The following is a 26585-nucleotide window of genomic DNA, read 5'->3' on the forward strand; positions in this document are numbered from 1 at the left end:
CTCAGTATGAGGATCTGCTGAAAAGTAATGACTCCGAATTTTTATGCGAAATCTCTTAAGATGTTTTAAATAAAACAACCTTTATTAACATTCTACATTTACACTCTTCAAGTCTATATATTTATTTCTTAACAAAGTCACTCCACACCGGCGACGAACAAGTTTCTCCTAACGAGGGACTTGGCTGTAGCATTACTGTGGAATGTCTGATTTCGTTGACGGAGCCACATCACCTGTGCTTGCACCGCTTCATCACTAACAAAGTGAAGTCACGAAGGCGTTCTTTAAGTTTTGGAAACATATGAAAATCGGACGGGACCACGTTGGAACTGTGTGAAGGATGACCGATAAAGGTGAACCACAGGCGTCGGATTGCGGAAGAGGGCTGTAAATATGTAAAAATGAAGATTAAAGATGTAGAATGGTAATGACATTTGTTTTACTTAAAAAGCTTTAAGAGTTTTCACTCAAAAAATTCGGAGGCATTACTTTTCAGCACGCCTTCGTATTATCCTTATACCTCGATAAATTTTCAATTTTTAAACAATACAGTACCAAAATGTAACAATTTGGTTAGCTTGTTCATTCGTTTTGAAGCATTAGCATGAATGAATCGCGCTTCTTTATGTTATTTACCCACAGATGAAGTTTCATTTTTCTCAGGGACAGGGCTATTGAGACTCCGTTAACCTTATAGCCGGGGTTAAGCTGCTAAGAATTTATGCAGTAAAATTATAAGACTATTGCAGGTATAATTCTATTACTGATTTGTTAATGCGAAAAAGTCAAGTTGCACCGTGATTCGGAGTCTATGTTACACTGAAGATCCTAGCATAAATCAGAAGAGCACAAAGACAAATTATTGCTGTTCATCAGAGAATTCATCTGAAAATCAAATTCCGAAATTATGGAATCAGATCTGAATGACACTTCTGACGAAAGTTAGCCCCCCTATGTTAACCACAGGAGAGGTGATGCGATGCTTGCAAGATGCCTCTTCCTCTTCCTTCCAGTCAGGGGGTAACGCCCCGCTGACATTGAGAACGTTACGGAATGGACGGACAACACTGGACTATCTGACATGGATCGCAGAAGTAGCCGACTGTGTCCTGACTAAGGAACCGTTCCGGCACTTGGCTGGCGTAATTCAGGAAGCAGCGCAAAAAAAAGCTGAATTCCGGTCTCCTGTTTGCGAGGCTTCTGGCGTTTTACTGCTGCGCAATGTGCAAGACGTTACATTCCTCGCATTAACTCTACATCTGCTGGAGGAGCTTTTTAATAACACAAAAAAATGTGAGGCGCATGAAGCACTAGAATAATGATGTATTTAACTTTGCTGACGATGAGCATGCATATCTGTTCGCCATTGAGTCATTCAGTTCATTTCTAGCATTTCCAGAGTAAGATTTCGATACTGCTAACGACAGCCCACTATCACGATTACTCTTTCTTAAACACCTGTCAAAGAGTTAACATAATAGCAACTCATTTTGGCTATGAAGGAGAATAGGAGTAATTACAGATAGGACAACGTGCAGAAATTGGACAGCCGGTAGTTTCTGCAAAGATGATATGACCACACATCTCAGATATCATAGCAGCAACAATAATCAAAACGATCAAAATTGGACCTGCCCTCCAATCTTTCGCACAAGGGTCATTAATGTCGCTTGAAGATAGTGCATTTATAAATACTTGTCCTCTTTTAATAGTGAAATTGTACAATCCGAAAAAATGCTAGTAATAACAATCTTGTTTCGGTACCCACATGTCTAACTGTATTTTTTTTTCTAAAAATAAAAAAATTCTCTGCCGCAGATAGCAAAGACTTATTCTTCGTGGACGGGCTTCCGTGTGTTTCTCAAAACCGTAACTATAATGTCATTTCCTGCCACATATTTTCTGGACTGCTACAATGTCCATCTGTAAACTTGGTGATAAGGAATCACGCCATGGAAGCAACATGCTCGGTGCAAATTTCAGAAACATGCCCCTGCTACTAAGCGATATACAAAGTTAATGATCTGAAACTGGTCTATTTCGATAAGAATCCAGAAATCTACGATTCTGGTGCTTTTTCCACACACATGATTTCAAAGTATTTGTTCCAAATGCACTCGGCTCATCCCGAAACTCGTCAGTAACAACTATGTAGCAACTGCCTTACCCTAATCAGCATACGTGAAGACATTTCGTATCTTAAACGGATCGACTAACTCTATGTGGTTCGTCATCACGACGACGTCCATTAGAGACGGAGCACTGACAAGGATGAAAAAGGATACAGGCCGTGCCGTTTACAAACTAACCGTCCCTGCAATTGCTGTAACTCACTTAGAGAACACACAGGAAACTTAACCAGGATGGCCTGATGGGGATTTGAGCCTCGGTCATCCTGAGTGCTGGTGCAGTGCCTTCAGAACTGCGCCACATCGTTTCGCATGTCCTGAACACTTTGCAGTCTCGCGGTATTACCGAATGTTACAAGCTGACTGTAGTTCAAGTTTCTATTGACTGTATACATCATTGATTCTGCCACAGGATGGCAAAGCCAGTGATCAAACTGCATATGTCAACGTAACTGCAAAAAGTCTGTGGAAATGTTCGATTGCACATACATGCTTAACGTACTGCCAGTTCGCTGGATTTATGTTCAGGTATGATGGAGCACCGACCATTTTCTGCTTATTGTATGAATACACCACGAGGGCTTTGTTGGGTTTACAGCATGTCCTCGTTAGCATCTTCCCGAAGGATTTATCGTTCTTTATGTTTCACTTCGCGTAACTAAGCAAAGACTAGCTGAATCACACACAGGAAAAAAAAAGGACTACATAGTTTAGCGACTCTCAGATCACTTTGCAATGTTCGCAAACTTGTGGGTACTAAAGCTCAAATTTGGAATTAGAAGATAACGAAATAAGCCTTGTGACCAGAACGGTGCCTCAAGTGATTGAAATCACAAACATCCCGCGCCCTCAATGGAAGTTCTTTCCAAAGCAAAACACAATACCCTATGCAAGAGTTCCTAGATTGTCTTCTTCTGCGGCACTGGATACTGAAGCACCAAATGGCAGACAAGCATGGACGCCCTCAGAAATTTATGCTGGGGGGAGGTGAGTGGCGGGGGGTGGTGGTGGGGGGTGGGGGTGGACGACGACATGCTTTAAAGTTACCATGTACTCTAGAGATTACAAATGGGCGGGGTGTCTTATCCTCTCCCCCCCCCCCCCCCCGATGATTTCTACGGAAACAAACTAGAGATAGCTCTAACACCAGAATACGGGTAACTGTCTATTAGTTTTCAAGAAAACCTCTACTTTGAGGAAAATTTACGGTTGGAAAGACATCTTTTAACATCCGAGAAGACTTAGATCCCCAGAAGAATTATCAGTTTTCAAGAAAAATCTTGTATTCAAGAGGACTTAGGTCTGAAAGGGAAGTTTCAGCTCTCAAGAATGTTCTCTAAATTTTATGAAGATGCAATTTATTTATTATTTTTTACTGTCATTCCTTGTAAAAAATCGTTTTACTTCACTTAACAGAGAAAGCTGTGCCAAAAAGAGGTGGGACACCGGTAAAGCGCCAGACAAATTACACTTCTAGCAATGTTGGTAATGTAAAAAAGTGCCATGAAAGCCGAGTTGGATAGTGGTTCGAAGTACGTTCCCTTTTAACTGGCAATTCAAAGGTCGGAGAGAGGCGACAGCATACCAGCTACGGTAGTACAATGCCTATTAAAGCACCATGTTTTTTAAACCACCTCTGGGTTGGTAACAGCTTTGCCTTTATTAACAACAAATATGGGGAGTCAGTTCACTAATAATTGCGACTGACGACTGACGAGTAGTAGTGCTATTTTCTATTCCCGAAAAAGAGCATGCGCCTCCTCGAAAACGCTTGCCTGAAGTGTTTAATTTCTGTGAGGAAACCACAAAAACGAACTCACGAAACGAAATCAACATATTATATCAAGTAAAACTATTGTAGCAAAATTAACACAATCCGAAGATTACTGAGTGAAGAGTCCAATTTTTTTTAACTACTGACCTCGAAAACAATCCAGAACACATACTTAGACAATAAATTATTTTAAAAGATTTGCGAAACAGTCCGAGTACGTCATATCGTTGTGAACCGGTACTCTGCTTGCCTAACCCACGTCTAATATCTGACGACTTTCGGGGCTTCATTGGAGACAGCTAGCCAGCGTGAGCGTCCAGAGCGGGAACCACCGTGGCACAACTGCTCAACCCCGCATGTGTTCCCCAGAGGGAGTTCGCTGCGAAGGACCCGCGCCAAGGACTTTTTTGCAGCCCGCGCACGTTTTTCATGCGTAATGACGCGCTCGGCACACCAACGTCCCTCGAGAGATGCGGCGTGTGCTGCGAGAATCGTCCGAGCCAATGGCTGATATTCTTGGGGCTACAGATACTAATCTCTCCGTGCATATTCGTCATACTTTGTATACGATACTATCACTTCGCCCACAGTACGTTTTAGCGGGTACCGCCAACCTCCGCTGATTTACAGCTTGGAAAATACCAAGTATGTAGCCCCATTGTCACCCTTTACTTCCTTAGGCCGGTATTACACTATCAAATTTCTTTGTCAAAGATTTGATCAAAGATGTGATCCAATATTCCGTCCAATATATTTGACAAAGATCTTTGACGTAGCGCTAGAAGGGGTATTACACTGTCATCAAATTTTTCGTCAAAGTTCAAGATGGCTGACAACAACTTGTTATTAACCGCAGCAGTTGTACGTACCCCAATTGCATTGTGTGCACATGCGGACAAGAAGTGGGGGAAAAAATGGAACCATACATACGAGGTTGACAGTCTTAAAAGTCCTGGGATTACAACTTGATAATAAATTCAGTTGGGAGGAGCACACCACAGAACTGCAGAAAGGCCTTAACAAATCCGTATTTGCCATTCGAGTGTTAGCAGACATAGGCAACATAAAAATGAAAAAGCTTGCATACTTTCATTCCATAATGTCATATGGGATAATATTTTGGGGTAAATCTTGAAGTCAAACAAAAGTTTTCAAGGTCCAAAAGCGTGTAATGCGTATTATTTGTGGAGTAAATTCACGGACCTCCTGCAGAAACCTCTTCAAAGAACTGGGTATACTAACTACTGCCTCTCAGTATATTTACTTCTTAATGAAATTTGTCGTAAATAATATATCTCTTTTTCCAACAAACAACTCAGTTCATACACACAATACCAGCAACAAAAATGATCTGCACAAGGACTTAAAAGCACTTACTTTAGTTCAAAAAGGGGTCCACTACTCAGGAACACTCATCTTCAATAATTTGCCAGGAAACATAAAAAATTTAGTTAGAAATAAAGATCAGTTTAAAAGGAGCCTGAAAGACTTACTACTGGCCAACTCCTTCTACTCCATTGGCGAAATTTTTAATAGAAACAAATGATGTATTGTATTTATTCATACTATTAGTATTGTTATTTCAGCTTAAAAAAAATCGACATGTTCCACATCCACGAGGATCTCCTCAGCAGAGATCTATGGAACGAAAAACTAATCTAATCTGGGTGAAGCCGTGGGTTTTACGACGACACGATAAAAGCATTCAACAAAACTTGTTACGTGAGCTTACAGTGGAAGACGTCAAGTCGTGCATCAATTACTTAAGAATTGATGAGCATACATTTCTGTATGTGCTCAATGAAGTGTATCCTGATATCACAAAGCACAATATTCAGTTAAGAACTGCTACATCTTCAGAAGACAGGCTCACTATAACACTCCGATTCCTTGCTGCAGGAGAGGGTTATGTTAGGTTAGGTTAGGTCAGGTTAGGTCTCCAATCTTCTTAATCTATTTTTTGTATTCAGGGTGCCTCACGTTGTAAAGCGCCTCATCAGCTTCGGATATCTCTATTAATTTTGTAGTTGTCGGCACACACCAATTGTATTTACCGGCAATGGTTATAAAAAGACTGCAGATGACAGAACGCTGCAGCGATGCTAGCGCTCCATGTGGTAACATGTCACATTGCAGTGAACAGAAGACAAGCGGTTTCTTTGATCAGATATACAGCGAGGCCCTAGATTTGATCAAATATTGGACGGCATTTGACAAAGTCCCTATTACACTATCAAATATCTTTGACAAAGATATTGGACAAAGAAATTTGATAGTGTAATACCGGCCTTAGCGTTGCAGGAATCAAGACTCAGTGTGTAATTTTGCTGACATCACTTCTCCTCGCCAGATTTTGTCCGTACCTTATGTTAGAACGGCTCAGCAAAATGGGTGATAGCAAACTATCATTATTCCACGAAAATTAACGTAAACATACCATTTACATGTTTCTGCAGCAGTTCTGGCGACAAGGACATTGCTTCCACTATATCACTGCACTGTACGACTATGTTCCCTTTCAGTTTTTACATTTGAGCGTATACAAACACAAAATGCCTTACAATGTGAACCGTTTTACGAGCACTGACCGAACAGTAATGGCGTACGATAATGAGAAATAATAATTACTAAACCGAGCCACTCATGTTCTTGAATCACCTCGTACTATTGGTAGCAAGCGTGCCGTATACTGCTGAAAATGTAAATGTCAATTTACTTGCTCGTATCCCTTTAGGAAAGCTCTAAATGAAAAGAACATTAAATGTGCACCACTTGTTTTGATTCTGCATGGTCCATAATTTCGATCAAAACTGGTCGAAAGCGATCATCCGAAGAGTTCTTCAGAATCTTAAGATCTCACTCACGGTTTCCAGTAATCGTGACAATATCCGCTGAGTTAATCAGATCTGTAGTAATGTCGCCCAAAATTGTCAGCTTCCGAAACACGACGAAGGCACCCTGCACGCTTCAGTCAGTCAAATCGTTTGTCCTTGCAGTACTAAGTCCTAACGCGATAGTTTCGCCAGCATTTCTGCAACGATTTGCTTAACCACTTTCCAAATCATTTTCAGTTGTGAAGTAGTTAATTCTACAAGTGTTTTTTCTACAATTCTTTCAGTAGAGATGATATCTTTCAGATGCTGCTTATTGTTAGATGGAGGAATCAAAACACGTTACCTGCACAGGTGCTCTCAAATAAAACATAAAATAGTCGTTATCGCGCAACATCCTCCATTCACAACAGTCACTGAATCATATTAACAAACGTGTGTATCTTACTCTCCCGTCGATTCGAAAATGTGGACAAGTATAATTTCTTTTCCAAATTAAGCACAATGACAACAATTAAGTCAGAGGGCAAAGAAAAATAGGATGACTGGAAACTGTGCGGAACGCATTTCTAGTTACGCGTGAACGTCATAAATGATGTTACACGTGTATAAAAAACTGTCATAAAATTTTATTTACTTCTATACAACAATATTTTTGTACTCTGATGTCATTGTGTGCACATTAAAAATTTATTGACTAAATGCGATTTTTTATGCACGTATATCCTCAACACCACTACGATTAGGGTTGGTGATTTTCACCTACAATTATCCCTTAATCTTCCACGATATTCAGGACCGTTTCCGTTCCAAATTTCAACCTAGTAAGCTAGTATTATACATGAAAAAAACCCTTCATGTTACAGACGATCACAGACACTTTCGAATGTACGTTAACGATTCACTTTATGAAGAAAGTAAACACGCATTTTCCGGTACTCGTGCTGGCAACACCTTGTCTCAAAACCCACAGACGTGTTGAAGCCACGATTTTCAGACGACGATCCCATTACCTTGTTGCATCAAACGTTGGAAAACTGAGCTAGAAGATACGGCTCACCCCGAGCATCGGTGAGTCAACGGAATTGCCGCAACGTGCGGGGGGAAGTTCCTGCCAACAGCGCGCCATGGTAACGCGGTCTCCATCACGCAGCTAGCACGGCTGGGTTGTCCGCGTGTTGATCCCTGACCAGCACCACTACCACCGCGCGCCTGCTCCTGGCAACAGCACTCACCGCACCGCCTGGGCACACCTGTTGCCACACGCACTACACTTCACCGCTCACGATTCACTCACAGCACATGTAGCACTGGCGACTCTGACGCACTGCAACCAACGCACGGGCGCACCACAGCAGAGAGCCGACTGACTTGCTGCGCGGCAGCTGAGCGCCACGCTACGCAGCAGTGGGGGTACGCAGGTCGCTGGAGAAGAGGGGAGGAGGGTGGGGGGTGTCGCTGGCAGCACCTGGCCCTCCAGCTGCCGCACGGTTCCAGTTAGCCAATGCCTTTCCCTGCGCCCACCGCAACTTCCTCCAGATCCTCAAAATCGTTTACTTTCTACAATGTTCGTCATAACGCGTCACCACATCCCAAATGGTTTGGGAGGACTTAACCTGGAGGCGTATTTGAGGAAAAATCGGTCATCTGCACTTAAGCGTATAACACAGTGAAGAATACTCACATTTAATGAAAGTAACCGTGAATGGGGAATTTTCTTATCCTAGAAATGATGGGGCAGAAGTACGGTTGCCATTTAACGTACGCGGCGTTGCGAATATTAGCAACAGTCAGCTGTGTGACAGAATGACGACAATGAAAATTTGTGCTGGACCGAAACCCGAACCCGGATTTCCCGCTAGTCGCGAGGGAATACATTTCATCTATTTCATAACTGCTGGAGCTGCCGCAGTACCTGTTCCTCCGGACATACGTGCATGTTCAAAGCAATACTGTGTCGTGTTTCTGAATAACACAGGCATTTAAATATCGTAAATATATATAACGAACATCAACAAAAGCAAAACGATGATAATGGAATGTAGTCGAATTAAGTCGGGTGATGCTGAGGGAATTAGATTAGGAAATGAGACACTTAAAGTAGTAAAGGAGTTTTGCTATTTGGGGAGCATAATAACTGATGATGGTCGAAGTAGAGAGGATATAAAATGTAGACTGGCAATGGCAAGGAAAGCGTTTCTGAAGAAGAGAAATTTGTTAACATCGAGTATAGATTTAAGTGTCAGGAAGTCATTTCTGAAAGTATTTGTATGGAGTGTAGCCATGTATGGAAGTGAAACATGGACGATAAATAGTTTGGACAAGAAGAGAATAGAAGCTTTCAAAATGTGGTGCTATAGAAGAATGCTGAAGATTAGATGGGTAGATCACATAAGTAATGAGGAGGTACTGAATAGAATTGGGGAGGAGTTTGTGGCACAACTTGACTAGAAGAAGGGATCGGTTGGTAGGGCATATTCTGAGGCATCAAGGATCACCAATTTAGTATTGGAGGGTAGCGTGGACGGTAAAAATTGTAGAGGGAGACCAAGAGAGGAATACACTAAACAGATTCAGAAGGATGTAGGTTGCAGCAGGTACTGGGAGATGAAGAGGCTTGCACAGGATTGAGTAGCATGAAGAGCTGCATCAAACCAGTCTCAGGACTGAAGACCACAACAACAACATATAACTCCGGCCTGTTGACCGGTGTTCGTTAAGCTTTTTGACGACGAAGCGGAGAATACAGAACTAAGGTCAGTTCCAAGCTCACGATATAAGCGGAGAGAATAAGTATAAAGAGGAATAAGGAGATATACCATAAGAAAATACACTGATCAGCCAGAACATTATATCAGCTGCCTACTATCGATGCAAACCCGTCCAGGCGATAGAAGGGGCACTTTGCGAGGAATGACTGCTAGTGAAGACACGCGCACAATGCATATAGTATCAGTGAGCGTGCTGTCCGTGTGTAGAATGCGCAAGGCGCGTCATCTATCAGAGTTCGACCGAGGGCAGACAGAGAAGGCGCGGATACTCGGCACGAAAATTTCGAAAACAGCCAACTTGTTGGGTATTCGAGAAGTGCTTTGGTGAGCGTCTTCGACACGTGGCGAAAACACTGTCAAACCACATCCAGACGACGGGGAATTGGGCGGCCATACCTCATTACAGATGTCTGGCGCCGTGGGCTGGGCAGACTGGTGAAACAAGATAGGCGGCGAAATGTGGCGGAACTAACATCAAACTTCAACGCTGGGCAGAGTACAAGTGTGCCTGAACACACAGTGCACCGAACACTCCTACAGGTGGGCCTCCGCAGCCCGTCGACACACCACGACATCGCAAACTACGACTGAAATGGGCACGTCACCGTTGCCACTGGACGTTAGTGCAGTGGCACAGCGTTGAATGCTCTGATGAATCCCGATACCTACTCCATCACGCCGATGGGAGGGAGCGAATCCGTCAAGGAATAGCTCCTTCATACCTGTACTGCGGGGCGGAGACAGGCTGGCGTCGGCTCCATTATGCTCTGGAGAATATTCATGTGGGCATCCATGGGTCCAGCGGAGCTCGTGCAAGGCACCATGACGGCCACGGAGTATCGTACACTGTTTGCAGATCACGTACACCTCTTCATGGGGATCATGTTTCACGACGGCAGTGTCATTTTTCAACAAGATAACGTGCCATGTCACAAGGCCAAGAGTGTGATGGAATGGTTCGAGGAACGAAGTGGTGAGTTCCAATTGATGTGCTGCCGCCCCCCCCCCCCCCCGCCAACTCACCAGATTTGAACCCAATCGAATACATCTGGGATATGATTGAACGTTGCGTTAGAACTCATCGCCTTCCTCCCCGGAATGTACGAGAATTAGGTAACTTGTGTGTGCAGATATGGTGCCATGTCCCTCCAGCGACCAACCAAGGCCTTACTGTGGCCATGCCACGACGCGTCGCCGCTGTTATCGGTGCCGATGATGGACATACCAGTGCCGATGATGGACATACCGACTATTAGGTAGGTGGTCATAAAGTACTGGTTGATCAGTGTATAGCTACACCAGCCAACGGTACTCTTATATCTGTGTCTATGTTTTTATTCGTAGACAATGAGTCCCACGAAATGATCTTCAGGAAAATAACCTTGTTTATAAACTTGATTCCAGTGGCAAATATTAATACTTAAATACAAATTATTTTATTGCTTTGTAACTCCAATTGATATGACCACAGTTATTGAATATCTTTTCGCTTGCCATCTCACTCCCAGAAAAACAGATAATTCTTTATTTTGTTTTATGAATAGCTTTTAGTTTATTTTGACATAGGATTATCCTAGGAAGGGTAATGAGCAATTAGTTATCATAACTACAACATTATATGGCTGTCTACTGATTTTCATTTTTTTAGTTTAAGCACGTTTAGAGTTAATCTAACTGCAACTGGTAACTAATAAACGAATGAAAATATCACACTGACTCTACTTCTAATCAAAATAGGTAGTCCAGCTTTTAGGGCAAAATGTATGGTTAAATATTAAGAGGAATCCCGATTCCTATTTTTGGATCTGGCAGCTCTAGGCAGAGGAGATGCATGTAGGAAGGCGCAATGTTGCTATGCTCCTGAACAGCTCGTTTCACTGCAATGAGATATCTTCATTTTTGCACGTTTGATGTACCTGGTGAATAAATAAAGTTAGGAGTAAATACTGGAAAGTGCTGATATTAAATATCCATCAGTATAACAACTCATGGCTGCAAAATACCAAAACTAATTATCTAAATAAGAATGGAAAAACTGGCAGATGCCAACCTCGAGGTCATTTTGGGTTCAGGAAAAATGTAGGAACACGCGAGACAATACTGACCCTACGACTCACCTTAGAAGACAGGCTGAAGAAAGGCAAAGTTACATTTATATCATTAGTAGATTTAGAGAACGCTTTTGAAACAGTCGACTGCAAAACACTCTGAAAAATAAAAAATTAAAAAAAACAGGAAGCGGAAAGTAGTCTACAGCTTTATTAGAAACCAGACTGCACTATTAAGAGTCGAAGGGCATCAAAAGGAGGCAGTGTTTGAGAAGCGATCCATCCCCAATGTTATTCAATCTGTACACTGTGCAAACTGAGCTTGAAACTAAGGAGAAATTTGTGTACAGAGAGGGGAAAGTGATGTCGAATTAAAGTAGGAGCTACTGACGAAATTAGATCATGAAATCATCCACTGTAAGTAGCAGACGTGCCTCATTATTATGGCAGCAAAAAAGGATCACAGGTGAGGGTATAAAAGAAGCATAGCTTCGTATGGACGTGAAATGTGGACGAGAAACGGTACAGACAAGGAGGGAAGCTAGTCTTTTGAAAAATGGTACTACAGATGGACGTTGAAGATTAGATGGAAGATAAGACAACTTGATAGGTCACACACTGACGAATCAAGCCATTGTCAATTTGGTGGTGGAAGGAAGTGGGGCGAGTAAAAATTGTTGGGGGGAGACAAAGGTTTGATTGACTACAGCAAGCAGGTTCAGATGGGTGTACGTTGCAGTAGCTATGGAGAGATGAAGGGGCTTGCACATGATAGGCTAGTGTGGAGAGCTGTATATAAAAAAAAAAAGTCTTAACTGGAAGTCACCGTCATCACAACAACAACGACGACGACGACGATAGAAACTGAGTTTCTCCCGGCACATAGAATGTTCAAATAACTTACGGGAACGAAGCCGGGTGACGTAGTCGGTTGTCAACGTCGTCATACTTGGTTCAACAACAAAAACAACGACAGGAAATTTCCGAGCAATGACGCGTGAACTGTCTCAAATGGAAAAGAGATGTGTACAATAAGTACTATGATATAATTACGTGGAACGTGTCTTTATCAAGCTATTAAATCAATTCAGTTATTGGTGTTTTGTCCAAAACTGATATTTTGAGACCCTAGCTGTGTATGAAATACAGCCTAATTCTTAAAAAAGAAGAAAAAGGCCGCCAACCACTACTGACAAGACTATTTATTTACACAAATACCGCCGTAACACGTTTAGAAACGAAAGGTTCATCTTCAGACGGCTGTTCACGTCTAGATAAACGTCTGTTGAAATGTACTGTACTTTTCGTCTCTTTGTTCCCCTTTATGGTGAAAGATTCTTGGGATGATACTGCCGTACAGTAAAATATGTCAGGAACGACATGTTTAAACGCAATTATTCCTAGTAACAATCGGACACAATTTAAACAAATCTTTTTAAGACTGAGCTGCTATATATTTTACTTACGTCGAAAATTCCGAATCATTTTGTTGCAATATTGTTTATTTGTGTTCACGAAATACTGTAGAGTATATGAAGCACTTACTTGATTGCTTCGTTTCGCATCATATGTCTTAATGCATCAATAGTGATATATACTTATAGAGATAAATGGCTCTGAGCACTATGGGACTTAACATCTGTGGTCATCAGTCCCCTAGAATTTAGAACTACTTAAACCTAACTAACCTAAGGACATCACACACATCCATGCCCGAGGCAGGATTCGAACCTGCGACCGTAGCAGTCGCGCGGTTCCGGACTGAGCGCCTAGAACCGCTAGACCACCGCGGCCGGCTGTCTTATAGAGATATCTCGTTAGTTATTTTTAATCGTTGCTGTGGGTTTTATAACGGCTGGTTAATTTGTGCGGACGATTTTATGAGTAATAACATTTTCACCGAACGTCTACATTTTTTACTACTTTAGAAATCTGCTTTTGTTTTAGAGAAATAAGGACAATATTTCCGAGGAGAACAGCTGCACACACAGTCCACATTCATGTGCCCGAAATTCGGCTGAGATTTTTGTGGACCGCAGTACTGTTTTTTCTTTTGTTACAAACTGTGAGACGTAACTGACTTGATTATGGAGCGTCTGATCATTAATGGCGATCTGTGATACAACGAGTTCAGTACATTTCAAAGTAGGTTTGTTTCCTACCATTCATGTTGAAATTTTTATTAGAGTACGAGTAACAAGACTTTGAGACAAAAGATCACTTTTGTGTAAGTACTGGCTGACATTTTTCTGTCCTATATGTGTACTTACGAACATTTACTACACATTCCAAATCTGATTACTCAGACGACGGCTAAAATCATAGGAGAATGAAGGTACTGCCAAAATGTTATTAGCATGTTTAACTGGTGAGCTGCCACCATGACGATTGATGGACAACGCAAATAATTCTCACAAAAAAATGTGTGTATCAAAAGACATAATCCCCAAGAACTGAGGCCGGCCACGGTGGTCTCGCGGTTCTAGGCGCGCAGTCCGGAACCGTGCGACTGCTACGGTCGCAGGTTCGAATCCTGCCTCGGGCATGGATGTGTGTGATGTCCTTAGGTTAGTTAGGTTTAAATAGTTCTAAGTTCTAGGGGACTAATGACCACAGCAGTTGAGTCCCATAGTGCTCAGAGCCATTTGAACCATTTTTGAACCCAAGGACTGAGCTACACCAAAATATTGTGAGCAAGGACAAATGAATGTCGAGAAATACAAAAAAAAAAAAATACTAGCTACATCCTTTCGACAATGATTCAGATATTTTAAAATGGAAATATTGTAACGGAGTCGTGTAAACGATAAATACGTAGATTAAAATTCAACGTACGTTCATTACCATACAAGTAGCCGTTACTCCGCGAAAAGCTGCGAAAAAGGGCCCCTTGACCAAACCAACTATTCGTAACACCGTTGAAAGATTCCGCTGCAGCAGACTTGGGAAGCAAATATGACGTCAACACAAACATCTCAGGCTGCGCAAGCATTTCACTGACGCATCTTCATGGCAACATCTGGCGAAAATAGCTGAAAGAGAACACTGACAGCTTGGAACTTGGTGGTAGCAACTGCATGAAAAATGCGTTTCACGTATAAAATTTCTACCAATATTACTTTCTCGTTCGTCACCGTTTCACGTGATTCTTTAGTGACAGCATTGCCAATAAGGACGTACTTGGCCTGCAGAGCAGTCGGATGAGAAGGACTGTTTATCGTTCTGTCGACGGCAAGGTCTCTGGAGACAGAGCACAGGCTCGCAAGGGTGTTTCCCCATCGCATCCCTCCAGATTTAGTGGTAGTGGATAGCCCGTCGAAACCTGAACACAAATCAAGCATGAGAACAGCAAGAAGGTGTACTGAACAGTAAAAGAAAAAAAGAAAAATAGCAACTGTGAACGGTCCAAATTGAACAAGTGCAATATTGAGCGACTTCCAACAGTTGCGGCGTCGTGGTTGAATGGTTACGGTATTGGACTGTAAACCAGATGAGCCGTCTTCAAGACTCCCTCCTGCCATTTATTCATTTATTCTGTTTCGCAATATTATGAACCGTCCGTCCGGTAATTAACATGTTTTTTCTCTTTCTGTAGTCTTGGCAGTTGTCGTACTATACACTAGTTATAGAATATGAATCACGTGGTAAGAATACGTTACCGTCGCAAGTAAACGTGATGAATAGTGAGAGCAGGCGAGATACCACACAGATGTCTCACAGAAACGTACACAACAAATAAACGGGTGTGACCTACGTTACGATAAAGGAATTCATGAGTCAAAACTTCCAAAATGTAATCCAACTTCAAAAACGTGAAAAACATATGTTTTGACAGAGTACAGAGAGACTTTGTGATTGTGAAAGTGCTGCGCCCATTTGTTGCAGCTTATGTGGCAAACTACTACGTTTTCATCACCTAAATTGGGCAAGGAGGCATATCTCACTCACCAGGCGTACAAATTATGTGTGTCTATAAGAGATTCCTGTCATATGACACACGTACTGTCTCCAATGCAGCGTATGACACACCAGACGTGTTTTCTAATGGAGGATTCGGTTGACTTGTCGCCATGTCATCAAACGTTTGCGATTCCCATTCTAAAGCCACTTCCTTTCGGGTGCTAATAGAGTAGTAGTGCCGAATCAACTGTCATTATCGGCCCCTTACTTACACCTCGCTATTTCAAACGGACTTTACACAACGTCACAGACATAAATTTGAATACAGCGAACTGCGAAAAGAAAAAAAAAATGGCAGGAGGGAGATCTGAACACGACTTGCTGGTTGGCAGTCCAACACCGAGACCACTTAACCACGATGCCATTGCAGTTCCAGGCTGCTCTATATTGCACTTCTTGTCCTTGGGCCGTTCACTGTTTCTGTTTTGCTTTTTAATCACAATCCAGTACACCTTCTTCCTGTTTTCACGATTGACCTGTGTTCAGTTTTTGAAGGGCCATCCACTGGCCCCTCTTACCATCGATCGAGGTAAATTCAGCCCTTGGACTTTTGTAAGCTGAGATAGTGAACGCTTATAAAATTCGTCGTATATTAGAAACTGCTTTAAGTTCTTAGTTGTAAAAAATTGGTGAGGTAGAGGCTGAACGGCACTACATTATCTTGCAGAACAAAACAGTGGGAGGGAGGGAGAGGGAGAAAGAGAGAGAGAGACAGAGAGAGAGAGAGAATCATCTCTCATGCTCTAAACGTTGTGTCTGAGGGTTTGATAACTGAAGTTGGCAGAATCTGCGTCTCTGAAATCACCTCTCCTCCTAATCTCCGATGTGAGTCTGCTCCCTGTTCTTCCGCAATTTACTACCGAACGAAACGAGAACTCGGAAATCAGTGCCATACTTCGAAAAACAACAACGAAACGCTACAGATTGAAAGCTTTATTAAACGCAATGAGATCCTTATTTACGTAGTAACTTTAGTAACAAGCCTTACGAGGTAGCATGGAAACATTAAAAACAATCACAGACAATGGTTAATGTTGCTGCTGTGGCAGGACAATCGCGATGGAATCTATAGCCGCCTACTTTGGACGAGTGCCGGATGCATCACTATGACCCCCAACGAATGAGGAAAGCAAACAGTGGAAACATACCATCACAGAAGCATACTACCGAATTTCATGTAGATGTTATGGGAGGCTGCCATGGCGACGCGAAGCCGCGGCAAGCTGTCCACGGAGGCGTTTTTGCTCCACGACAGCGTCTCAGCTCATTCCGCAAAGGAGAGGGTCACATGTGCTGCTTCTTTGGGATACAAATTTTGCTTCCTCCCCCCCGTCCCGTATACTCATGACATGTCACTCGGTGGCTTCTTACTCATTCCACGGACGAAGAAACCATTGCGTGCCAGGCATTTCCAGAATGCCGGCGAGGTGGTTTTTGGGGATGGAACGTTTCATGAACAGACGATATGGAGAGTTCTGCATCCACGACCTCCGGCAGATCATTCATCCTTGGAAATAATGATTAGAGATTAAGGGTGAATTTGTAGAGAAAAACTAACACCACAGAAATGTTGACTTTTTTTTAAGTGACAGTTAAAACTTTATGACCACTCCTAGAAACAAATGGAAGTTAAAAAGCAAAATACTGTATTGATCGCGTACGTTTCTGGTTTTGCTGACGCAACGCGACAGTGCACCTGAATTGCCAAAGGACACGCGCAGGTGACGGACAGCGCACAGAGCTGGAACACAGGAGTTGGCGGCGCGACCGCGGCAGATGGTGGTGCGGCTGGCTGGCAGTTGGCAGGGTGTCCGCCAGGTAACGGCACAGCGCCTCGGCTCACGCCTCGCGCCCGTTACGCGATCACATTTCGATGTTGCGGCCCAAATTCTGTGCTGCCAGCTACCGGGCCGCGGGCATAGGCAGAAACTGGCCATACAGCATGCCGCTCTAGACACCTCACTGCCATCCAGAGGGGCTAGATAAGACCATACGCACACTCACCTAATAGGTACTTAAACACAGACTGATACTTCCCGGAAATCGAACCACTTACGTCCTAAATGGTCGTCGTGGGATATTTACATCATTCCTCAAACGCAAACAGCACTGATTCATATGAGGTTGCAACAGAAAGATAATAGGCTCTTTAATTTCTTTTATACACACTACATTATTTCAATAATATTCAAATACTACGACTCTAGCTACTAAGGAATACGTATTATATAATCCTCTTCAACAATTAAGCTATTTTAATGTACGCACTGTCATTCTGAAAGAAAGATGAATCGCCGCCTGCGTACAATGCCTCCATCAAAGAATGAACGTGCTCACTTAAAGTAGGATCTTAAACCTCGCTAGTTATCATTTCGACCCCGAATGATCAAAAGACTAACTGAATCCTATATAACATGCTATGCAAACCACCAAAGCATCTCCATCAAGCTTTACAAATGGGATAAAATAGCTTGAATTGTAGTCTTCCCCTCCGCCTGTTTTTAACGTAAACACGTTCCGCGGTAGGCAACAGTGCACAGGTTGATTCCCTGGACAAAGTTATATATGTCCCATATTTCAAACAACGAGGTACTGCGTTCATTCCCTCTGTTTAACGTGCTCTCGACAGTTAACCCGCTTGGTGTGAACCAGAAGTTGGGATTCGACGAGGATGGTACAGGAAACGGGCTACTGCGTTTTCAAAGAAACCATGTCGGCGTTTACCTCACGCGATCAAATAAACACGGAAAAAGTGACTCTGCATGGACGAACAGGGATTTTAGAACCGTTCCTCGCGAGTGAGAACCCAGAGCCCAGTACATTAGCCACTGCTCCGACTTGCACAGCCACGTTTGGAAATATGATCTCTAGCACGACTGTTTCTTTTACTAACCTGGCACTGTTCTCGCTCACACTGTGGTGGTGGTTAAGTCCTAATGGGACCGAACTGCTGAGGTCATCGGTCCCTAGGCTCACACACTATTTAATCTGACTTAAAGTAACTTACACTAAGGACAACACACAACACTCGAACCTCCGGCGGGGCGAGCCACGCGAACCGTGGCAAGGTGCCTCAGACCACGCGGCTATTGACACTGTGGTCCATAGTCCCCATTAAATTGGGCAATCAATTTAGTGGGAGACCGTTATCTTATAAGAGGTAATAATATTTGCTAATTTCCTTCGTTCTGTCACTAAGATTGTTTTTCTTTTTTTTTTTTTTTTTTCTTTCTTCATGAATGTGCTCAACAGTTCAGTTTACCTGTGAACTTTGTGAGGCTGTAGATGCCTCTAATGCATCTCAAACATTTTCTAAGGATGCAGCTGCTAAATGGGTAAGACGGTTAACTCTTGTAGAAATCTGTGAAGTCCAGTACGATGATGAACACATTACAACGATTATGCGTGTTCTGGAAGCTCGAAGCATCTCCAGTAGAGCCATAGAAGAAAATGGAAATAACAGATTGCGTCAATTCATTAAAGTTATAAGCCATAAACGTGTCTTAAAAGTGGTGTGTTTACCTGCAGGAGCACGCAAAAGTTTTACAAGAAACGAGAAACGATCCACTGAAAATTTTGAGGATGTACCTTAGTCAACAAAGACCAAAAAAGCTCGCAAAGGGCGAAAAAATCGGGCAGACCCCAATTTTTGTACAGTGGTAGGAGGGAGTGCCATGAGAAGCATACGAAAAATCCTGATCGGTGTCGCGAGGGGGTGGGGGGGAGGGAAGAAGCGAGGAGTTTCACAGGTAATGGTTTTTCTGGATATTTTTCCCCCCCTTGAATAGCTTGGAAACCGCAGTTTTTAGCGATTGTTTCCCTGCACAAAATAAAACGACATTAAATTTCCTGCGAAGTCATGAGACAAAAAAAGAGCCTATTTATATTTTCTCTAGGATTAATAGTTCCCGAATTGATGGAGATGGAAACATCGCGGATTACTAAAAAAATAGTGTTTCAATGTTTATTGTTAAATGAGATGGGTTAAGAATAAATATTAAACGTGTGTACCGCATCTAAGTGTAGCAGAACCATATTATGGTATAAAACTGTATTCTGGGCGGAGTGGCGGGCCGGGCAAAGGGGGAGGGAGGGGGGGGGGCAGAAGCGTGAAGGAAGGCAGGGAGCCAGATTGTGCTCATGCACATCCCTTCTTCATACGTTTGCAAACTGAAGAGCACTCCTTCTACCTCATTACGCCACAAAATGATACTACAGGATATTTCACAAAGTTATACAGACACTTCCACAGCTCGCCTTATGGATCACCGGCAACGGAATGCGCAGACACGCCGGCGGGATTTTTATTTTTCACAATGTGCGTTAACACTGCGTGGGATACAGGTATGAGTCGCAACAATAATAACGTAAGAAACGCATGGGCAGAATCTACGCAAAATTCCTGCACATTGTTCTACACTGTTCGAGAGGAAATTGGTTCTTAGTCATCCTGTAAGGCAGCTGAAGCATTCTTCCGGGAAAGACAACTTCCCTCAGCACGAGTGCCGCTCGTTTTTCAGTTTACAGACAGAATATATCTCCCCAGCATCTCCTGTCCAGTTCTCTTACGTCAGTACACAAAATAACTTCACTGAGCTCGTGTTCATAAATTGGATAAACAATGGCTGAGAAGCATTTGTAAATGTGTTCACCACTAATCTTGTTATCGGTTTCTTTTTCTTTGATACACGCCTTATGATGCTTATCTACCTTTAAGCAGAGCTTCCAGTCATTAGAACAAGCGGAAATTATGCCCGAGTCTCTCTGAATTTTCTTACGACGACGACGACGACGACGACGACGACGACACTTTCCTGTATACAACTTCATAGCGATCTAACAATCATACAGTGCAGCTGATCCAGCTTCATAAGCATATTGAGAACATAAAAGGACACGTTGCACTTACTTGGGGCACACCCGATGTTAGTTTGGTTGCTGTGTTAACATTCGCCGTCGAGTATAGCGTGCAGGTTTAATTAGTCAAACATTCATCGAGCGAATCAGATATTTAAGGAGACACTCCGTATGATCGCATCTTGGACAGTGGAAGACGATGTGGCAGAGTGCCGAACGCGTTTCGGAAATCTAGGAAGACGGCACTATCCAACCGCATCCATTTTTTGTAAGATGTCGTGTATAAACAGAGCGAGTTGTGTTACAAGCGAGTGGTTTTCCTTGAATGCGCACGGATTACTTCCGTGCTGACTCACTGTGATCTTTATCCGCGCACTACAGTAATTAGTATTCTTGTTTTTTTTTAATTCACAACAGGCAACTATAAATCTGGCACCTAATTTCGTCTTCACCTTTACTAGATTCTAGTATTATAGTGACTTTGGGTACCATCGTAGGAAATAATCAAGGCGTAAGGCATATTACAGGACATCCTTTTTCACAGAACAGTTTCGTGTATAAACTCATAATGTTAATAACGGGGTTACTAAATATGAGAGATGGTTCAAATGGCTCTGAGCACTATTGGACTTAACATCTGAGGTCATCAGTCCCCTAGACTTAGAACCACTTAAACCTACATCTATCAGTAGATGGGGTTTCACTAGGCATGGCCTGCACCTCAATAGGTATGGGAAGGGGAGGCTGGCTAAGCTTATAGGAGACAGTGTAGTGGGTGGTGGTGGTGGTGGTGGTGGTGGTGGTGGTATCACTCATGGAAAAATTCCTATAGTAGTTGGTGTTAGAGCTGCACCTTTTTTAGACTGAAGTCAGCTAATAGGTATACCTGCTTAAAGGAAGTACCTCTAACTAAGGGCTCACCTCCAGAGGATGTAATGTTTCCAAGTAGAGAAGGAATTAGCATATTTCATCAAAATATAAGAGGTATTAGAGATAAAGTTGGCGAACTGCTAATAGATGTTAACTCTGAAATTATTGGTATATCAGAGCACCACTTAAATAATTTGATAATTCAGAGGCTTCCTTTATCAGGCTACAGATTAGCTGGCTGTTTCTCAAGGAGTTCCTTGCGGGGTGGGGGAGTGGCTCTGTACGTAAAAAACAGTATTTCATTTGAGTCCATAGACGTATCACGATACTGCACTGAACAGATATTTGAAAGTTGTGCAGCATTAGTTGAATTTAGTGAAACTAAACTTCTAATTGCTGTTGTTTATAGGTCCCCTAACTCCGACTTCAGAGCATTTTTGCTCAAGCTAGAGAGGGTTCTTGATTCACTTTGTAGGAAGTACCAGAAAGTAATTCTATGTGGTGACTTCAATATTAATTTTGTACATGACTGTGCAAGGAAAAGGATGTTGGTAGATCTCCTAAATTCATATGATCTGATGCAAACTGTGTTTTTTCCAACTAGGGTGCAGGAGAACAGTAGCACAGTCATAGACAATATTTTTATTCATTCTTCATTACTAGATGGGCATTCTGTTAGTAAAAGGGTGAATGGCCTTTCAAGACCATGATGCACAAATTGTAACACTAAAAGGTTTTTGTACTCTAACTAATGTCGTATTTAATTACAAACTACGTAGGAAAGTTAATCCAACAGCAATAGAGAGTTTTTCAAACTTGTCAAGGAACAAGAATGGCAAGATGTTTATAGTGCCGATAATATAGATGATAAATACAATGCTTTCCATAACACATTTCTCATGCTCTTTGAGAGTTGCTTTCCATTAGAACATTCTAAACGGGGTACTAGCAGTAATGGACAGCCCGGTTGGCTGACTAGTGGGATAAGGATATAATGTAGAACAAAGCGGGAATTATATCAAAATGTTAGAAGTAGTCACAATCAAGCTACAGTAGCCCATTACAAACAGTATTGTAAGGTGCTTAAAAATGTTATTAGCAAGGCAAAAAGTATGTGGTATGCAAATAGAATAGCTAACTCACAGGATAAAATTAAAGCCATATGGTCAGTTGTGAAGGAAGTGTCTGGTCAGCAGCACAAGGTTGACGGTATAAAGTCAGTTTGCAGTAATAATATTTCTTTTACTGATAAATCAGATATATGTACAGTATTTAACAACAATTTCCTGAGCATTGCTGGTGAATTAAATAAAAATTTAGTATCTACAGGAAATCATATAAATTTCTTAGCAAATGCCTTTCCGAGATTGACATCTGAAATACTCCTCTGTGATACAGACAAGAGGGAGATTGAGACAATAATCAAATCACTGAAGACTAAGGACTCTCATGGTTATGATGGAGTGTCTAGTAGAATATTAAAGTACTGTACTGCACATGTTAGCCCTGTATTCCGCCATATTTGTAATTTTTCCTTTAGGAATGGTCAGTTTCCTGAGCGATTAAAGTACTCAGTAGTAAAGCCGCTTTATAAAAAGGGAGAAAGGGATAATGTAGATAATTTTAGACCTATTTCTATGCCATCAGTGTTTGCAAAAGTTATCGAAAAGGCTGTGTATGTAAGGTTAATTGATCATTTTATATCACACGATTTGCTACCAAATGTACAGTCCGGCTTTAGAAGTCATTTGACAACTGAAAATGTTATATTCTCTTTTCTCTGTGAGGTACTGGATGGGCTAAACAAAAAGTTTCGAACGCTTGGCGTATTTTTTGATTTAACAAAGGCATTTGACTGTGTTGATTACACAATATTGCTCCAGAAGTTGGACCATTACGGAATAAGGGGAGTAGCTCACAATTGGTTCACCTCTTACTTTAGCAACAGGCAGCAAAAGGTCATTATTCACAATGTTGATAACGGCTGTGATGTGGGATCTGAGTGGGGTACTGTCAAGTGGGGGGTGCCCCAGGGATCAGTGTTGGGACCGCTCCTGTTCCTTATTTATATAAATGATATGCCCTCTAGTATTATGGGTAGCTCTAAAATATTTCTGTTTGCTGATGACACTAGCTTGGTAGTAAAGGATGTTGTGTGCAACATTGACTCGGTTTCAAGTAGAGCAGTACATGACCTCAGTTCATGGGTTGTAGAAAATAAACTAACGTTAAATCACAGTAAGACTCAGTTTATACAGTTCCTAACACACAATTCAACAAAACCTGACGTTTTAATCTCACAGAACGGGCATATGATTAGTGAAACTGAACAGTTCAATTTCCTACGTGTTAAGATAGATAGTAAGCTGTCGTGGAAAGCCCACGTTCAGGATCTTGTTCAAATGGTTCAAATGGCTCTGAGCACTATGGGACTCAACATCTGTGGTCATCAGTCCCCTAGAACATAGAACTACTTAAACCTAACTAACATAAGGACATCACACACATCCATGCCCGAGGCAGGATTCGAACCTGCGACCGTAGCAGTCGCGCGGTTCCGGACTGAGCGCCTAGAACCGCTAGACCACCGCGGCCGGCCAGGATCTTGTTCAGAGACTTAATACCGCCATTTTCACTATTCGAACGGTATCGAATGTGAGCGATATTTCGACACGTAAATTAGTCTACTTTGCTTATTTTCATTCACTTATGTCGTATGGTATTATGTTTTGGGGTAACTCTTCCAATTCTAGAAGGATATTTTTGGCTCGGAAACGGGCGGTTCGGGCAATAAGTGGTGTGAGTTCATGAACCTCTTGTCGACCTCTTTTTCACGAGTCTGGGTATTTTGACATTGGCCTCTCAATATTTATATTCCTTATTGTCGTTTCTTGTTACCAATATAAGTTTATTTCCAACAATAAGCAGTTTTCACTCGGTTAATACTCGGCAGAAATCAAACCTCCATTTGGATCGGACTTCCTTAACTCTTGTGCAAAAAGGTGTGCAGTATACTGCTGCATCCATTTTCAATAAGCTGCCACTCGAATTCAAAAATCTTAGCAGTAATCCACGCGCTTTCAAATCGAAACTCAAGAGTTTCCTCATGGGTCACTCCTATTCTGTCGAGGAGTTCCTTGAAAAATTAAGATGATTTTCATTGTATTGCTGATAGCGTTTGCTTAAACTTATGGACTGATTTTCTTTCAGGTTCATGAACATTTATTTTTATCTGTTATTACTTTTTATGTTGTAAGTTCATGTACTGACACGTTCCACTACCTTGGAGATTTGCTCCTCAATTTGGTCCTACGGAACTTGATATTTAAATAAATAAATAAATAAAATAAACCTAAGGACATCACACGCATCCATGCTCGAGGCAGGATTCGAACCTGCGACGGTAGTAGCAGCGCGGTTCCCGACTGAAGTGCCTAGAACCGCTCGGCCACAGCGGCCGGCTATGAGAGATGACTCCACCTATTATGAATAGCTTATTCCGTGGAGAACTGGCAATTTACAATTTTTTTCAACACTTCACCCTTTCCGTTACCAGAGAAGACATGTATAATATGGAATCATAATGCTCATTTTAGGACTTCAGTACACCAAAACAGCTACAGTATGAAGAGACTGCAGCTCTCATTTAATGAAACGTTTGTAGAAAGGAAGGAAGAAAGATTAGGAATTTAACACCCCGTCGGAAACGAAGCATTAGAGACGGAAACTAAGACTGTTAGGACAAGGAAGGGGAAGAGTATCTTTCGTGTCCGCTTAAAATAAACAATCAAGGCATTCATCGAATGATTTGTAAAACCGTGGGAAACATAAGGCAGCATTAACAGACATGAAATTGAGTATAGTCACATCTTAATGCAACTTTAGCAGTTTTTAACAATAGCACCAGCTAGCTTGGCATGCTTGTAGAAACTCACGGCTTAATAATATCTACTAATAATGATTTTTTCACAGAGGTACATGCAAAGTATGTAAGAAATGGAACAGCAAGATATGGAACTTTAATGTTCGCTTCAAATAAGCGAAAAGTACTCTGTAACTGCCACCGGAATGTTGCATGAACTCCGACGAGGTGTATGTGTAGCTGCGATTGGTCCTTTCAACGCGGACACAGTTGCCGTGGGAGAGACGTTCAGAACCGGCCTCAGCGGATCATATCGCGGCCGAGCCATGGCAACAGAAACCTAAGCCCACTTGCTCTATGACAAGCAGCACTAAAGTTCTCAGGTAGCGTACAGAACAGCACGATACTGAAGCTGGTGTCTGAAAAAGCCGCTAGCGAGTTTTACAAGATCTCATCTGCGGGCCTTGACACTCTTATCCTTTCTCATTTGCCGCTGTAGTGTTGTGCAAAAGTACCTGTCTCAATGCAGGGCGTTACAGTCCGCCATCGTCGTCTATTCGTTGCGCTAAGTGCTTGTTTTTTTTTTTTTTAGCTACCTATTCACTTTCTAGGACTGTAAGTTTCAAATCGTGTTTTACGCTATGGCCCGTTGAAGAAGTCACACTTCAATTTTGCGAGAATCTGCTTCGCTGTTGGTCCATGGTGAAATTTCTTTTACTGTTTGACTTCGTTAAACACACATGCCACAACACACTTGTGTATAATTTGAGGGTGTCAAATCCAGATGTAATTACTTCAACAGGCCACGGCGGAAAGCCCCGATTGCAACTTGTAAACACTGCTGCTAGACCTTTCACTAGTACGTACTGGTAAACAAAAATTCGATCTGCAAACAGCTGATGGAATCAAATTCTATTTCCAACCTCAGTTTCAGCATTCAGAAGGTACGCTCATCGGCTACTACTAGCACAATTGGTGGATACTTACAGTTAGACATAAGACTGCAATCTCGGCCCAGTATATCAGGGGTTGCCAGTGCAGTGATATCATGGGGGGTTGTGCGAGGAAACATTCGTATTGGCAGCACTTGTGTAATAATATCAGTCCTCTCATAAACATCACGGAGGAAATGGTTTCCCTTTGTGTGGACTAATATGTACCCTGGATTGCAGACCAACAGACGACTGTCTTCTTCAAAAGAGAGGCCCGAATCAGCTTGCGAAGTGACAGCAAGCGGCCTTTTTACGGCTACGTGGGGTTTCCTACAAGGGTGCAGCAGGTAGCTAAGCTGTCCCGAGCAACCGGTTCCCTAACGAGGTGTTTGCGAACTGAGCCTCCCCCACTGCTTGTCTATCCCAGTCGCTCACCCTCAGTGCAGGTTTTGTCACCGTTTCTCAGACAGTGTCGTCGTCGATAGCTTTCGTTCCGTGCATTTTCCTATACGACTTCTGTTCTATGCAGTGTACACGATGGAAATTATAAC

General features: G+C 42.3%; 1 protein-coding gene and 1 long non-coding RNA gene across 6 annotated transcripts in view; one reads left to right on the forward strand and one right to left on the reverse strand.

Annotated features, from left to right (window-relative positions):
• The window catches only part of LOC126251908 (leucine-rich repeat flightless-interacting protein 2), a 248750-nt gene that overhangs the window by 141726 nt on the left and 80439 nt on the right, over nucleotides 1-26585 (reverse strand). For 2 of the 5 annotated variants that reach the window (XM_049952633.1, XM_049952634.1), the window contains exon 1: nucleotides 7970-8094. The exons of 2 other annotated variants lie outside the window; for them this stretch is intronic. The gene's annotated coding sequence lies outside the window, so the exon portion shown is untranslated. Of the gene's footprint in view, nucleotides 1-7969; nucleotides 8095-26585 lie in introns of those variants that run through there. One more of the 5 variants, XM_049952638.1, reaches the window with a different exon arrangement.
• The window catches only part of LOC126251909 (uncharacterized), a 177189-nt gene that overhangs the window by 61279 nt on the left and 89325 nt on the right, over nucleotides 1-26585 (forward strand). The window lies entirely within an intron of this gene.

The sequence above is a fragment of the Schistocerca nitens genome, chromosome 4 (assembly GCF_023898315.1).
Source record: "Schistocerca nitens isolate TAMUIC-IGC-003100 chromosome 4, iqSchNite1.1, whole genome shotgun sequence".
Classification (NCBI taxonomy): domain Eukaryota; kingdom Metazoa; phylum Arthropoda; class Insecta; order Orthoptera; family Acrididae; genus Schistocerca; species Schistocerca nitens.